Source organism: Pseudopodoces humilis, chromosome 9 (genome assembly GCF_049639895.1).
Source record: "Pseudopodoces humilis isolate 2021_Gansu_Grassland_sample_001 chromosome 9, ASM4963989v1, whole genome shotgun sequence".
Lineage (NCBI taxonomy): Eukaryota > Metazoa > Chordata > Aves > Passeriformes > Paridae > Pseudopodoces > Pseudopodoces humilis.
Genome location: NC_142208.1, coordinates 11,488,227 through 11,504,751, shown reverse-complemented (window position 1 = coordinate 11,504,751; position 16,525 = coordinate 11,488,227). Strand labels below are relative to the sequence as shown.

The 16,525-nt window shown below is 40.6% G+C and overlaps 1 protein-coding gene across 2 annotated transcripts in view; it reads right to left on the bottom strand.

Annotated features, from left to right (window-relative positions):
* Positions 1-14,625, bottom strand: part of RASGEF1A (RasGEF domain family member 1A) — a 154,608-nt gene extending 139,983 nt beyond the window's left edge. For both annotated transcript variants that reach the window (XM_088059789.1, XM_088059791.1), the window contains exon 1: positions 14,108-14,625. The gene's annotated coding sequence lies outside the window, so the exon portion shown is untranslated. The remainder of the gene's footprint in view (positions 1-14,107) is intronic.
* Between the last annotated feature and the right edge of the window lie 1,900 nt (positions 14,626-16,525).

Sequence of the window (16,525 nt, the reverse complement as noted above, 5' to 3'; positions counted from 1 at the left end):
TGTTGCAGGCTGGCACAACCTGTGCCTTTGCACGGGAGTCTCTGTGCTGCCTCTGCTCTAGCAATTGTAAGGGAAGATGAGCCAAAGTGTCTAAAGCAGTGTCATGGGCTGTACAATATCCATGGAATCATATGCTCTAGTTTAGGGAAAGGCATGGAATTCAGAAATTGTCACTTTGTCAGAGGTAATATAGTTCAGCTAACGAGCTGTATCTATCAGTTTTAATGAGCACGAGGTCTTTTCCTATTTCTTTCTATAAGGCTGATCAACAAAGTAAGTCCTTTGCTGTTAGCAGGGTTTTCAGAGTTTTTATTTCAAGGCTGCTGTTTGAGTACTCAGATAAGAAAAATAATCATAAAAATAACTATTCATTTATGTGTTGTGTAGTGATTGGGTTTTCAAAAATCTCCATTGTCCTGGTTTGAAGCAGGCTTTTTTTTTCCTACTTCCAAAATGTGTGTGTCCTCAGTCGACAATGTAACTTAAAACCAATAAAAAAAAATAAACAAAACCCTTCAGAGAAGCTAATTCTTTGTCTCTGGCATAGAATATGCCATCTAGGGAAAAGTAGCAAACATTAAAGCACAAATAAAAATACTCACCCAAAGCTCTTACAAACTTGAGGATAAAACCCTGACCTTGAAAGAACATATGGGCTTGAACAGATCCTGTAGGGGAAATTATACTGAATCTAAAACAGAAATTAAGAAAACTTATTCTTTGTAAAGTTCTTGAAAGATTTGAAGCATAGACACCTTCAGATGAGTTTGGGCACAAAGGTGCTGCATCAGATGACAAAAGGAAATCTCCCTCTGGAGAATGATTTCCAGAGATTCACTGGATTCACGTGAACAGGGGCTCAGAAGTTGCTTTTGTTGATTTACACAATGAGATTATAGAAAAGTGTAGATTATAGAAAGGGAGCAGACCTAGAAAGTCACACAGTATTGTTTGTTGATCATGTTGCTGAAATAGAATTTCCTACAAATCCTGATTCAGTTCCACATTTCCTTGAAGGGTTAGGCACATATTGAATACACATATTTTGTAATATTAGCTGACTGCTTATGGGATAGAATTATTTGCAACATTCCACAACCTGGTCAGTATTCTACATGAGAAGTAATATTTTTGTCATCCTTGGATTTCGTATTTCAGTTTGCCAATTGTTTTCAAATTTGAAGTTTGTTTTTGTAGTTGCTAACACGTTAGAAAGTTACCAAAAAAGGGAGTATAAATCTATTAACTGCACTGTTCTTAAATTGCTTTTTGTATGAAATCTTGAGGTTTGCAGTTAAGCTCCATTCCTCTGGAAAGAAACAAGTATGCTGGAAGGTTTCTCTAAATTTCTTATATATAGGGAGAGCAAACAGTCTGTAAAAGCCAATAAAGTGGCACCCTATGTCTCCAAACTAGCAAGCAACTAGAGTTTGATTAAAATTGCTATTGGATTCAGTAAGTTAGAGGGTTCTTACCTAGCACTACCTATAAAATTAATCAGCCACGAAATACCTCATGCAGATTGCCAAGCTCTTCACCCAAGAAGTTTTAGAAAATAAGCACAACTGGCACTTCAGATCCCCAGCATGTATGAGAACAATATGCTTCCCAGCAGTTTGTGATAAACCAGCATGCATTTTAGCACTTCATTACTCGTGGAGGCTGTCACACCTGCAATAAATGCACGTACATGTAGTGCTGTTCCTGGCATGCTGCTTCATCTCATGGGCTGGTTATGACACCCATTGTCACTGACTGTCCCTTCCCAGAGCAGTTGCTTGTTCCTGGTTTCACACGAGCTATTTGGAACACAGCAGGGGATAAGCCTGCACAGGGAAGTTTGCTGTGAAAGCTTAAAGGCATCAGCATTGCAAGTACCCATTACATTGCCCCTGGAGAACGCTAAGGACAATAATGTGATTATTCATTTGGATCTGAAGCTGTATGTTAAAGCCTCAAAAGCTATGGCAGCACAGGCTAGAGGAGTTCCTCCATAACTCAGCATCTCTGTAGAGACTGGGCTGGGAATTTAGTTCCTAGTCAGTGATCATATGAAAAGAAGGTACGTGTTTCTCTAGCTCCAAAAGCCAGATCTCTTCAAAGTGCTGTTTGCTACCTCATTAGTACTTCTCACCCTGGCATTCATTAACCTTCTTCTGATGTGCTGCACAAGCTCTGCAGAATGAGGGAGTCACAGTCCTTGCAATTTACAGTTCCAGCTAATCAGTCTTTACACTATTAAGAATCTCTATTCCAGGCTGCTCCAAGCCAGTAGCCCAGGATCTTATTTCCTAACCTGTCATTTATTAACACTGAACTAGTGTCGACATTAGATGGCTGAGAGAAGGTCAGTTTTAGACTTTTATACTGGATAGGCCTTTCTTTTGCTATACTGGGATGCTGGAGGAATTGGACTTTTTTTTTTTGTCCAAGTCTTTGATAGATTCAGGTTGGATTATTTCATGCTGATCTTCTGGAATAACTATGTCTGCAAACCAACAAAATCTTATATTTCACTAGTAAGCCTATTCCCCAGGTACACAGGGAAATTCTGTCCCAGAGTTGTCAAGGTCTGCTTTGCAACCTTGGTAATTTCCAATATCCTGGCAATCCAAAAAATGGCTTTTCTGGATTTTAGTGCAGCAGGTGCTCCTCTGGACGTGGTTCTGGTTTTCTGCATTTGCTGGCTGCAGCCAGCAAGATCCTCCCAAGTCAGTCCATGCACCCAGCCCTCTGGAGGGGGATCCACAGGGATGTGACCTCAGTGGGACTGAACAGTGGCATGGGTAGGAATACAAGTTCCTGCAGATCAGAATGATATTACTCAAGGTCAAACAAATTTATGAAAAAAAATTTGAAATAATTCTGCAATACTGGTAAGATAGAAGTGGACATTGTTTTTTGTATTGCCTTCTTTCTGATTGTTTGGGACTAGATGTTTTTCTCAGGTGATTCTGTAGTACAAGGTCAGTCCATTCATTATTAGAAAGCAGTGTTTCTTTCTCCCCAGAGCTTAATTTCTAAGCCTCAGAGCTGCGTTGTAGACAATAGATGGTTAGAATTGATTTTAGAAAGTTATTGTTCACAATCATTGTTCAGTATGTTCCAAGGTTGCTACTTCATGCTTTCTTATAATTACAATCTCCACTTCACCAACTTACTTGTAATGTTTGGGTGATTTGAATTGAAGTACATTATGGTTTTGTGTGTTGTTTTTTCTATTTTTAGTTTCACAGCCCCCCATGCCCCCCAACAAAAGCAATTTCATCAGAAAATTTAATTGAGAAATCAATTTTAGTAGACAAACAAGTCTTATACTGAATGCCGTGTAAGTATAGAGTGTAATCATTTGTCTAAATTGTGCTGCATGTTTTGACTTGAAACAATTTGTCCCTCATAGCTAATTTATAAGTTTTGGTTGTGTTCAGGCTTCAAATGAGGTTTAGCAGTGTTGGGAAGAGGAGGGAGCTAACCACTGTGCAAGTTTGCAGCCTGTACTTGGTGACTTCCAGCAAGATACATCATTACCCTCAAGAATTTGTGGTTACAAATTACTCCTCCTCTTTTCAGTTCGGTCAGCAGAACATTGGATCTAATTTTATACCAGTGCTGACCTAATTTTAGGAAACTTGAGCTCCTGTGGGTCCTGTGTTAGTCCCTAGCCTATTTTCTGTGAAACCCCTCTTACAAGGGGATTTTGAGGAGTCTAAAAATCTTGACCAAAGGCAACACTTAGAGCTATTTTTATGTAGGCACTTGTTGCTTGCATGAGCTATACCCTGCTGTAACTTTTCCTTTAAGGTTTTCTTTAGGTAGCAGTTATTCTGATTCCTTGCTGCTTGTGGATGCAGTAAAAGATGGAGCACAAAGGGAATTTAAATTATCTGAATTCTTTTCAACCCAACGCATTTCTCAATCACGCTTATTTCAAATGCTAGCATTCAAGTCTGCTCGATATGGCTTATTATGATGTGAAAGCTTAGGTCTATAAATAATAAATTAAATGTATCATAGCTTACCAAACAAATAGTTTCCAGGAGAAGAGCAAGTGATTCCACTCACTTAGATAGTTATTTATTGCACAAGCATTTATACGAGTAGGGGGAGGGCGTTAGCTTGAACCATTTCTCTTGGATTACAGACAATCCCTTCTTTTTTTTGAAACAGTGATGACTCTTACAGAAATGGCTGGAGAACAGAGTGAGCTAAAAGAAAGTGCTCCTTTCAGGGAAGCTAAGCACACTGTGCCCACTTCCCTTTGACACAGCAAAATGCCATTGTTTGGTTATTGCTTGCACACTTTTCCTGTTTCAATGTACCTGAGTCATCACAGTTGAATAGTGTCCATTATCTGTGAGAAACTGTGAATAGGGGATGATGAAGTGGTGGTTTTCTGGAAAGAAGCAGAATTAATCTTCAGAATTCCCTATCCCTTATCAAAGGACTTCTGATGATCTGAAAACTGACAAGTGTGAGCATTGTTAAAATTCATGTGGCTTAGAAAAAAGCCCTGTTGGATTTTCCATTTAAGCACATTTTTAGGCTGGGAGCTTTTACACCAGAGATATATTGATTTTTAAAAAGAAATTATTGACCTTTAAAACCCTGGAGTCAGCTGCTGCCTGGCCTATTGGAGACATTCAGATATTTATATTCACAGAGGCCTAGGTAAGAGCTGGCAGTTTGGAGTCAGACCCTGGACAGTGATCAGAACTGAGGAGTGGGTGATGAAAGCACAGGATTTGCTAACATAGAATTACACAAGACTCACTACAGAACGCTGAGATCACACTTACAGGACATCAGACTATATTCCAGACTGGAGACCTTAAACTTAATTTCCTTACTACTTCTACCTTATTTCTGGGACAATTTCCATACCATCTGTGTTTTGAAAGGATTTAGTTTATTCTTCTCCTCCTGTCCTGCTTGTGCTGTCATAACATTAAAAACATTTTAGCAATATTAGGTTCTACTTTCTAAGTAGTTGAGTACTCACAGACATGTGTGATTGTAGGCTTCTTAATGAGGGTATACATATGAGAGTCTATGTATGTAACACTAATTTTCATATTTACCAAAGGATGACTGGGCTATTTCTGCTGTGCCTTGTATTTATATTTTCACCCCAGAGAATAAATTGTTTCCTAAGTTCAGGCGGAGGAACAATTCTCTGGCTGTCAAAACATATCAAGAAGCATTATATGAATGGGATATTAGTCAGTGAATTAACAGTACAGATCTGAAGATGAAAACAATGATGTTGTTTAGTGACTATACATTGATTATAGATTAAATAATACACCTTGGGCTGCATTTCTTTCTGTTGATTTTTCTTCTGGTTTTCCTTACTTGAAATGCTCAGCTAGTATCACAGAAGTTTTCATCTCCAGCAGGTTAACTGGCATAGAAAGCTTGGCTCTGGGAATCTAAGATCAGTGAAAAGAAGTTGTAATGATTTAGCATAGCTCTGAGTCACAACAATCAAATCCCCACTTAGTTCTACATCTTTCCACTTCTATACTAGTGAAATACTGGCACCCACAGTTCTTCTCTTCCATATTTCTTTCTTCAGCAGATTACAGTCCTGTACTACTTCAGTATTTTTAAGGAGATGTTTGCACCGTGTTCCTTATATTTCAGTGGTTGTTCCTAGGCCTTTTATTTCTTTTGTGCCTCTCAAGAATCACTGTCTCATACCTCCACCTTCTACGATAATCTGTTCCTTCTGGATGGGCACTCTTGTGCGCTGGAAGTGGGAGACTAAAATGCAGCATGGCTTCTGCTGTCTTGACAATTTATGGGTACTGAACTGTCCAACAGAAGATCAGAATTCATGATCCCTATCCCACTGTCACAGAGAAAATCCATTTGTCCCGCAGTGCTTCAGAACATGATTGACAGGACGATGAAAGGTGTTGAATTGATTCTGTAGTGTGCAATAAATTGATGTCAGAGTGACAACCGTGTTTTACTGTGGAATCTGGAGTCTAAGAGCAGCAGCCCCCACCCCTACCCCAGCTCACCTCCAGCAGGCATTATCCCTGCTCCCACTGCAGGAGGGCTGGGAGCTGAAGGGGCAGACGCCTTGTCAGAAGGGTTAGAATTAAACACACTTGTTCTGGTTCCTGCCCACAGTAATGCACCACAGGACAGCCCTGGCTTTCGGGGAGGGGACATCTGTTACATCACCTAAATGCTGCATTTGGAACTTTGTTTCATTCCATTTGTGTCCAGCTCTGGGCCCCTCACTGCAAGAAGGACATTGAGGTGCTGGAGTGTATCCAGAGAAGGGGAAGGGAGATGGTGAAGAGTCTGGAGCATGAGTCCTGTGAGGAGCAGCTGAGGGAGCTGGGGGTGTTTAGCCTGGAGAAAAGGAGGCTCAGGGGACACCTTATCACTCTGTACAACTGTCTGAAAGGAGGCTGGAGCCAGGGGGCCTCTTCTTCCAGACAACCAGTGGCTGGATGAGGGGGAATGGCCTCAAGCTACACCAATGGCAAGCTGGGCATCAGGAAGAACTTCTTCACTCACTGAAAGGCTGGTCAGGCATTGGAATGTGCTGCCCAGGGGGGTGGTACAGTCACTATCCCTGGAAGTGTTCAAGAAATGACTGAATGTAGCACTCAGTGTCATGGTTTATTTGGCAAGGTAGTGTTTGCTAAAGGTTGGACTTGATGATCTTGGAGGTCTTTTCCAATCTTAATGATTCCTTAGTTTGTATTTGTTTTCTTTTGTATCCATCTTAATCCTTATTTCTTTATTGATGCATCACTAAATCCACTATAAGTGTCAGAAATGTTGAGAGTAATTACTGGGAAAACATCTATTTATTTTCTTTTTCCCTTTCCTTTCCCTTATTTCTTTCATTCATTTTCACATGTGCACTATAGCTCCCTTTTTGCCTCAGCTGTGTTCATGTTATTCATTAGCAGAAACAATCCTGCAGACAGGTTTTTCAGGCAGTTGTAGGAAGTGCTGAGGGAACTGAGGAGTTTCCTCTGTAAATCCCACTATAATGCTGCACAGGGTTGTCTCTCTTTGTCCTGTTCTTCCCTACTGTGTAAAAGCCATCCTTCCATTTTTTAATTCTTTATGTTATGTATGCATCCTTTATGTTATGTATGCAGACAACTTTATACATTATCTTTGCAAGAAACTGCACTGAGTTAAGATTTACATTTTCCTTTTGAGATGCAGCACTGAAAATCTTTTGATTAACATTAAACCTAAGAGTCATTCCTCTTTCCCCATTATGTTATCCAAGAAACAATGCTGAAGAAAAAATACATTATTCAGGCAGGAACCCTCCAAAATTAGTAGTGTGATGTGGCTACAATTTTCCTGAGACTTCTGAAATTATAATTTTTGGGGGTATTTTTATAAAAAATGGTATAAGTGCCTGTCAGCTCTTGAATTCTAGCTCAGGTCTTCTAACCAGTTTCCTTTTCTTTTTCAAGGTTCTCTTAGCTTTCTGTGAGAAATGCATTTTGAGATTAAATTGCCATGTTTAGGCAGGATGACTGTGCTGCAGGTAGGGGGCTTTAGGTTAGCTGGTGTGAAGACAGGAATGATCCCACTCTGTTGTGATCAGCAGCTGTAAGGTCCTGTACTTGCTGCTTGTATTATAATTTTTGAGATCTGAAACTATTTTTATAATAATGGACTTACCTACATAAGATATTAGGTTTGACACAGGTAAAATTGGATGAAATGACAGGGTTGCTGTGGTATGCTGGAAGTCAGGCTCATTCAGGGCTCACATTTGACTTTATGGATCTTTCTGCTACTTTCGGGTTTTTATTTTTTTTTCGTCAAATATCAAACTCCATTGCAAGCACAAAAATCCAACTTAATTATTTTCAGCTCCTGAGGTTTCAAACCCATTAAACAGCAGAGAGGCTCGGTAATTGTTTTATTACTACTACTGAAAGTGTAATAATACTAGTGGCAACAGAGGACAGGGAGCAAAACAATGAGAGAAATGTAAAGGCGTAAATAGAATCATTAAAGCTGTTTCACATGAGATAAACACCAATGTTAGGTTAATATTTCAAACCATAGACAGTGTGTTTAATTAACTCTTTCTTTCATTTCCCTCTTGAAGAAACTAGCTGTACCAATATTTGGCTTTCTTAGAAATGCAAGGCTTTCTGTATTGCTTCCTTCCCTCTCAAATCTGTCACCAGCTATAAAGAAGTTAACAGCTGTAACATAGGTGCTTTCTGCAGTTCCTGGTAACACAGAGGCTGGCTATTTTAGCTCTGTCCTGGCCCAGTTCTGTCCTGTTTTGCTCTCCAAGAGCAGTAAATGGGATATGCCCAGTTCCAGGTGGTTCCTGGCAGGGTTGGGCAGTGCTCTGCTGCACACGCCGGGGGTGTACACAGGAAGAAAGCCTGAACTGTGTGCTCCCATGGCAGGGGCTTATGTGTTTCATGACCTGTGTCCTGGAGTTTCATGGGATAATTTCTTGTTTATTATATATTCAGTCTATTAGACATGACACAGTAGTGACTGTAAAGTTGTAAGGATGCAGTTGTGAGGAAGGCAGAGCTTGTAGGTGTTTAGGAACTGAAGAAAAGCTACTCTGCTCGAAGATTCCATGTTCTTTTCTGTGTATGTGAAGACTCCTATTTAATTACTTTCCTAGAGCCTTGCCTCAAATGTGATTCATAAAACTGTGGTTGTATTTCTGTTTTGAGGGTGGTTTTTGGCTTCTTTAGGATCTGGAACTTTTCTGGTGTCACACATGCACATGTCTGTGTATACAGCATGCAGTTTCATGGGATTTTTGAGTGTTTTATCTTTTTGAGTTTCATGACAGAATCTGTAATGTTTGCAACTTAGGAAGAAACTTGAGTCTTCTCATTGCAAAAGTTGGGAAGAAGTCTTTAACAGAGAGTTACATATCTCATTTCCTGTTACCACCATACACTTTGTGCTCTTGTACATCTTGATGCATTGGTCTTGTCCCATAAACCCTCCAGTATCTCCACAATACAAAAAATCATTGCTACGTGGCTTCAAGTGTGGCTCCAAGTTTCCTTATAAATCAACAATTTACTTGGCTTTTACTCTGGTTGCTTCACCATGTGGATCCTGGTATTGGTCTCTGAGTAACCTACACTTGGATGATGCATGTTTCGTTAAATGTTACCCAACATTGCCGGTGCCCTGAGGAATAAGAACATTTTTCTCAAATACACACCATTAACGTGAAAAGGTTGGGAAAGACACGAGGAGAAATAGGAAGGAAAAGCCATACAGACATTGCTGAGTATAACTGAAAACTCAGATTGTGTCTAACATCCATTTCAGAAGTGTCATGCAGGAGAAATGCCCTAGAGAGTGTACCCTTTGCTTTCACAAGTGTTTCCCATTGGACAGTTGTTAGGTTATTCACACAGATTGTCTTTAACAGAGCATTCCTAAACTAGCCAACAAGTCAGTAATGAAATTGCCTCAAAACCTAAAGAGAATAGAATAAGCATACTTATCTTCCTCATAATTTTGGAGATTTGAATTACAATCAAAGCAACACAAACAAGCAAGCTGATATTTAGTGAAAAGACTTTTCACACGTTAACGAAGTGAAAGAGAAGAAAAAAAGTATTTTTCTGTTGGTTCAGTTTTGAAAGACACCAGTTTTCACAAATCACAAGATAATTTGACAAAGCTCGAGTATGGGAAAAGCTACTTTGTGATAAACACAATATTGTTTTTATTTTGTTCAAGGAAGAAAGAACTAAAATGGTGCCTTGGAATCTGCATCATCTGTGTTTTATTATAGAGAAAATACACACCATTGGATTAAATAAATACAGAAATAATACAGATTTTAATGGAAAAAAAATCAGTCCTAACAAAATAAACAGAAAACTAAAATTCCTGCTTTTATTTTAAAGAAGAGTCTGTTCCAACACAGTTGTGATTGAAATTGGACATATTGCCTTGTATTTATATTAGATTCTGACACTATTTCCACACATATACTGAGTACACTACATATTTGTTACATTACTCTTACTTTTTCAGTTGGATGTACCCTTCACCACTGTAGGTAGTCAAAGTTTCAAATTCTATTGGACTGAAAATGCTAAAAGAGTGTGGTAAAGTTTGTTGAAAAATGCAAGAACTGAAAGAAAGCAGTAGTTCTTATAAGCCAAGTTCATTCATTACTAACTTACAGAGTGTTTGAAAGATGCCAGGAAAGAGTGTTTCACCCAGAGGGTGTTTGGGCACTGGAAGAGGCTCCCTAGGGCAGTGGTCACAGCACCAAGGCTGGCTGGGCTCAAGAAGTGTTTGAACAACTCTCAGGCCCATGGTGTGACTCTTGGGGATGGTGCTGTGCAGGGCCAGGAGTTGGACTTGCTGATCCTGATGGGTCCCTTTCAATTCAGAATATTCTACAATCTTATAATTCTTATAATTCTAAGTCTTATAATTCTAAGACCTCTTTACTTAAAGAAAAGTGCTGTTCTCAAAAGGTAATGCCTAATCTTGAGGGTTGGATGTCTATTTTGCATCACATATGTGCCTTACTTTAACTCCTATAAACGTCCTCAATCTTAGACTGAGATTAGAATTGATCTTAATTGATGGGAGCAAATTACAAGAAGGTAGTGGAAACTGTGCAAAGCATTGCTTATTCTAAAAACAGGGCTTGTGTAAATTCAACTGGAAATACCATCTTCATTATGATTAATAGAACTGTTCAAAGTGTTACTTGTAGGTGCAGTTGGCTTGCCTTATAACAAACCAGTATGCAGTGGGGAGGAGGTAACCTTGACTATTCAGGGTGCAGGGAATAGATCTACAGCTGCTGGAGCTACAGTGACATTAACAGAGAGTATGAAAGTGGCTAAGTGTGCTTGTTTTAAAGGAGATGGAACGTAATCCATTCTTGCAGGCCTCTGTGCAGACAGACTATGGTTTATCAAGTTGTTGGGATGGATTTGATACCTTTCTTGAGGTTGTTATCAAGAGCTTGTTCTTTCCTGATGTGTAAAACCTTGTTGATTTGTTTAGAGCTCTTCATCTTTGGGTGGACCTTTATGCTCAAATTAAATATACAGAACTACCAGAGAATTGAAGAACCTTCTATTCAAGCTGATTTTTTGAGAAGACTGGATGTCTGGACATTTTTCTTTTCTAAATGAAATCAGTTGTGAGACTGAATCCATCTAATTAACCAAAGCAAAAATCCTGCCTCTCCTGAGTTCAGTTTCTGGACGTGAAATGCCAAGAAGGTGTGAAACTCAGAGCTGAGGGGATCCCTGGCCACCCATTAGAGCAGCTGACTCTACTTTGAGCTGGTTTGTGGCTGATTTTGTCTTCTAGCTCAAGCAGAGAGCCAGAGTTGAGCATGTCTCTGTCTTTCCTCCCAGTTCCAGGGTACCAGCCCTGCATCCTATTGGTCCCTGAACATGTTTCACTGATAGTGGATTCTCTGTTTTGAGTAAAATAGGTAGGACAGTAGGTTGCATTGTGCTGATTTTCCTTGTGCTGTCATCCCACCTCACCAGCAATGAATGACCCAAGAGTCTGATCATAGAGAAATAGCACTGGAAGTGTTTGTTTATTTTGGTGAAAGTATTATGCCAGGAATGAAGCCTTTCACACAAAGACCAGTGATAACCTCATGCCACTCATACAAATCTTGCCACCTGGACCACAGGCAGACCATTTTTCTGTCAGTGATACTAAATGCCATGTGTTTCCTTAATAATTCATCTTGCAACAAAAAAGACTGAAGTTAAAGCATGTGTTTCTGCTTCACAAACGGCTCCTTGCACATGTGCTGACTTTGCAGCTGCTTTCTGCAGTCTTTGACTTCTGTAATTAGAGCAACTGGCCAGCCCAGCTAATGATATTAAACTGACTGGTCTAGAATGCCATTTATCTCAAGGGTTTAATTTGCTGAGTACAGGGCAGCACAATACAAGGTTTGCATGTGTTATGGCTGTGACTTGATTTTTTTAGCTCTTGTTGCTAAGTTACAATAAACTGTTATCACAGTAAATTGCCTGCATTTAAATGGGCTAAGATTCCACCTGAAAGGAGCCACCCAGATGAGAACTGATAATATTCTGACATCTCAGAAGAATGGAAAATAACACAGAAAAGCCCAACTTGTGAGCAGGATAATTTTGTATTCTAGACATTAGCCAGACAGGCTCAAAAATAGCTGCTCAGACCCCAGAGACTATGACATGTGCTTCCCTAGCAAGTCACTAAGAGCTGGTGTACAATAAATAGGTACTAATTTAAAAATAAGTTGCATTAATACTACCAAGTGTTAATAGAATCACAATGATCTGTTGTCTGAATTCTACTTTAGAATTACTTTCCCTGGAAATAATCTGATACCCTTTCAGTCAAGCACCGACCAAGCACCATATCTGTATGCTAAGAAAAATAAATAAATTTCAAAAAAAGTATCAAAGTCTCTGCCCGTGTCCAAATGACTAGAAATAATCTTAAAGCATAATGTTGGTAAATGCCTTCAACTTTTACAAGTGGAAAATTGTACCATATTCTGATGGGAAATGATGTAGAAGCCGTGCTGACACATCAAGATGTTGTCCTACCTCTTCCCAAAGCTCTGTATTAAATTTCTGAAAATTCTCTGAAAGAAGAACCCTTTTTCCCCTAATCTATTTTAAAGAGTGCATGGAGGGGTAGTAGCTAAGGGGAGTGTTCATTTGTGCCATGTTTGAGTTAATTCTAACAATATCCATGCTGGGTCAACTGATTGTGGGTCTTGGTGGCTACTGGGAAGCTGAGTGGTGTTTTTTTGCTAGCTGCTGATACCTGTTTGATCTCCATGGGTGTGATCAGTGTGGGACCTGTCATCTTCCTTGAGCAGAGAGTCCTTTTCGTGGCAGTAATATCAGGGCAGCTTTTAAAAAAGGGTTTGAAAGTCAACCCTTAATAAACCTATTGCCAGCTCACAGAAAGTCTGAACAAATAGAACGTGGAGGGTATTGCAGAGAAACACCAAAAAAAAACCGTGTGGGAAACACAGCTAAATTCAGTTACAATTGTGACACTTTCCACAGTACAGAAAACCTGTAAACCAAGCCAAATGTCTTCCACTGCAGTTACACCATTAAAATCCAAAGGTAAGACTGTGGGATTCTGCAATGTGCACCAGCTGGTCTGATACTCTGTTCGCAGGTCTAGAAAAATGTGACCCTGGGTTAATTTTAAAGGTGTCACCCTCCAAAGAAAGCCATTTGCTAAAGAGCATTGGATTGACAGAAATGAAGCTGTAGACATTCAGCGAAAGATTTCCATTAAAATCACAACTAAAAACTGTCAATCAGCCCCAGCAGAAACCTGCTTAGATAACTCAGCTAGAAATGCTGTACCTCCTCGGAAAACAGGAGAATATTTTGCCAGGATTTCAGAACAGGGAGAAGCAGCTTCTCCCTTTAAATTGCTGTGCCAGAGACATTTACTGTCCTTGCAAAAACCCTCCTGCAACGCTGAATTTTTGATTCACAGCAGAAAAAGCAGAGAGGAATGCAGACAGAATATGTAGTGCAGCACTGCTTCAGCAGACTTGTTCTGGTGATTTCAGCGAGCACTACTTTTGAAAAGCCCGAAAATGGATAGCATCTATACGAGAACCCCTCGGAGAGAGGGGGAATGACAGTGAAGCGTTTCTGTGGACTGTGGAATTTCAACTCATTAAAGTGTTGAAACAACTGCTGTGGGAATGAATCCACACGGAGTCCATGACAGACGCCTGCTACGCTCCATTCCCAGCAGCACCACACAAAAGCCTCATCATTCGGCAATATTGAGAAGCTTCTTGTATCCACGGGAGCAGGTGGCAGTGCAGCCGCAAAAGTTGCATTAAGGGGAGAAAATGCGGCCACTAGGTTATATTTTGACCTGCAGTCTCTGCCCCCGGGGGGAGCCGGGTGGTACACACAGGGTTAACACCAGAAAGACCCACTGATGGCATGTAATGACAGGTGTTGAGACACCCACCGAATTCAGTGCCAGTGCCAGCTTTCGCACACAGCCTGGCGCCCTGGAAGCCTTGGGCGGCTGTGGGGTAAAAAAAAAAAAAAAAAAAGACACTTAAATCTCTTACCTTGGTCTAGTCCAGTGTAGCTTTTTGGTTGTTCTCCGTCCACTATCAGAAAGAGAGAAATTAATGCCAGATTCCAGTGAGTCATCCTAAATGCCAGAGTAGGCTCGCTCCCGGGGCCGGCTGCTGGCTGCCTGCGCTGTGTGACAGCTGCCGGCTGGCCGGGGAGCGAGCGTGTCCCATTCTGCAGCCTGCGGCAGGGGGAGAGGGGAAGGCCGGGGGAGGTGGCAGAGACAGCCGGAGAGAAGGACCGAGAGAGGGAGAGGAGAGCGGCAGAGGCAGGAATATACCATGTGGCTGCGGGCTCCCCTTCCCCGCCTGCCCTCCAGCCTCGCAACGCGCTGCCCCGAAGTTACTTTTTAATATGTGATGCACTCTCCGATTTTAGAGCATCCCTGCTCCCGTCTTCTCTGTAGTCTGTGCTCGGAGGAACTTCTCGGCATTTCGGCGATTACATGATGATCTCTCTCCTTGGGAGGCTGGCGTGGATGCTGCACGCAGAGTAGGCTCAGTGAGGGAAGTCTGTGTGTGGCTATGTGAAAAGCAGCACTCGGCTCCTTGCAGCAATTTTATAGGCTGTTTATCTGGGAGTGGGAAACCCGGGGCAAGGGCGGTAATTCTGGCATCAGAGGGGAAGAAAACAGGAAAATATGTTTAGAGCCACGAAACTGTACACAAGTTGGGAGAGCAACATTTCTTGGTTACTCTTAAAAGAGCAAGGTTGGGATGATTTCCTGGTCTGTGGTTTATCCTATAAGGATGTGTCTCTGCAGATCAGAAATCGGTGCTGGACACAGAACCTTTCCTGGGGATTCCCAAAATAATTTTCAAGAGGGAAAAGGAAGCTGTTAGAGTGGGTTACTTGCACTACATGGAAAAGATTTCTCTGGGCAAACACTGTTAGTTTCTAACTAAGTCTCCAAAGTATGGTTTGATAATTTCATTACACTCACACCCCTTGTAGCCATAAGTTTGTTTATATAAATATTTTCTTAGGAAGCTAATAGAGTACAGCTTCACAGAAGCTGTTGAGGGCTGTAAATACTTTAGTGTCACTAGGAAAGTGGAAGAAATGTTTAGGTTCTCACTGTTGGCTAACTAGTTTGCTAAATCTGTAAGGCTTTTGTGAGCTTTTGAATGGTCTTTATTAAAATATTTGCATTACTACCTCTGTGTCAATCTATGCTTAGATGCTCTGAATATTTGTCAAATTTATCTGTATCTAAAAGGGGTCGTGGTGTTTCATATTTTATATTCCTGAAATATGACTGTTTGTGGATGATCTTAATCCTAATTGGCTCAAAATTCCCCAAGAAAACTAGGAAAGTAATTGCAGCAAAAGGTAAAAGAGCTAAGACAGGTGTATATTCTTGCTTAGAAAACTGAACGTAGGATAGGCCAAATGACTGCTCCAGTTAAATATCCATTAGGTGTTCTGCCTGTGTTTCCCTCTGCAGAGTACAAAATGATTGGGCTTTTTTTATTCTGGTCTTATTGGATAAGGATGGTCCTGTGGGAATGAGATATGAGCTCTCCAGATTTATTTTTTACATTTGATTTAATTATATATAAAATTCTGGCTGTGCTGAACGTAGTAGGGATTTACTGGACTCTAATTCATAATGAGGCAGAACAGCAGCCCATATCCAAGAGCTTAGGAAATGTTTCCTTAGGCTGATTGCAGGCAAAGTCACACTTTGGGGTTTTTATTTTTCCCCCTGAAAATTTGAACTAACATGACAACTTTCTTTAAACCCCATTAATTTCCACATCTAACTCTGTATGATGGCATGAATAGTAAACACCTGTGTAAAGAGATTTCTCCTTCAGCCTGTTAGTGAATAGCATGAACTATATCCACAAGAGTGTTTAATCTGAGCTCTCTGTGGACCTAACTTCATCAGGAGAAATAATCATTGGTACTGCTGGGTAGTGGCCATGGAGAAGTGCATCATTATGGATAATCAGCTGTGTTCAAGACGTTTATCCAGGGTTAATTCAGGTCTCAGAAGTACACCATAATTGTAAGTGTATTCAAGGCGTAACAGACCTCAAGTGGAAAATGGTTGGGTAGGAGAAGAAAAAGATTTTGTGCCATGGAGGACACCTGCTATAACAAAGACTGTGCTTCATCCACTCTGGTACTGAAATTTTCCCTTAAGATCCTGCACCACTGGGAATATTCAGTGGAGAGAGAACGGGCAGGGACAGTTATCAATGACTGAGGATATAAGCAAACTGTTAAACACATTTCTCTGGAGTGACAGAGGCAGTGGCTGAAGCTGGGTGTCCTCCATGGCAGGATAGGAGTGAGTAGAATAATTGAAGTGACTGTGACTGACATTCTTGCACATTCAGAGAACCACAGACTTGGTAGCTCATTCTTTAGTACCATTTTTTTCACATTGATAGAAATGTCAC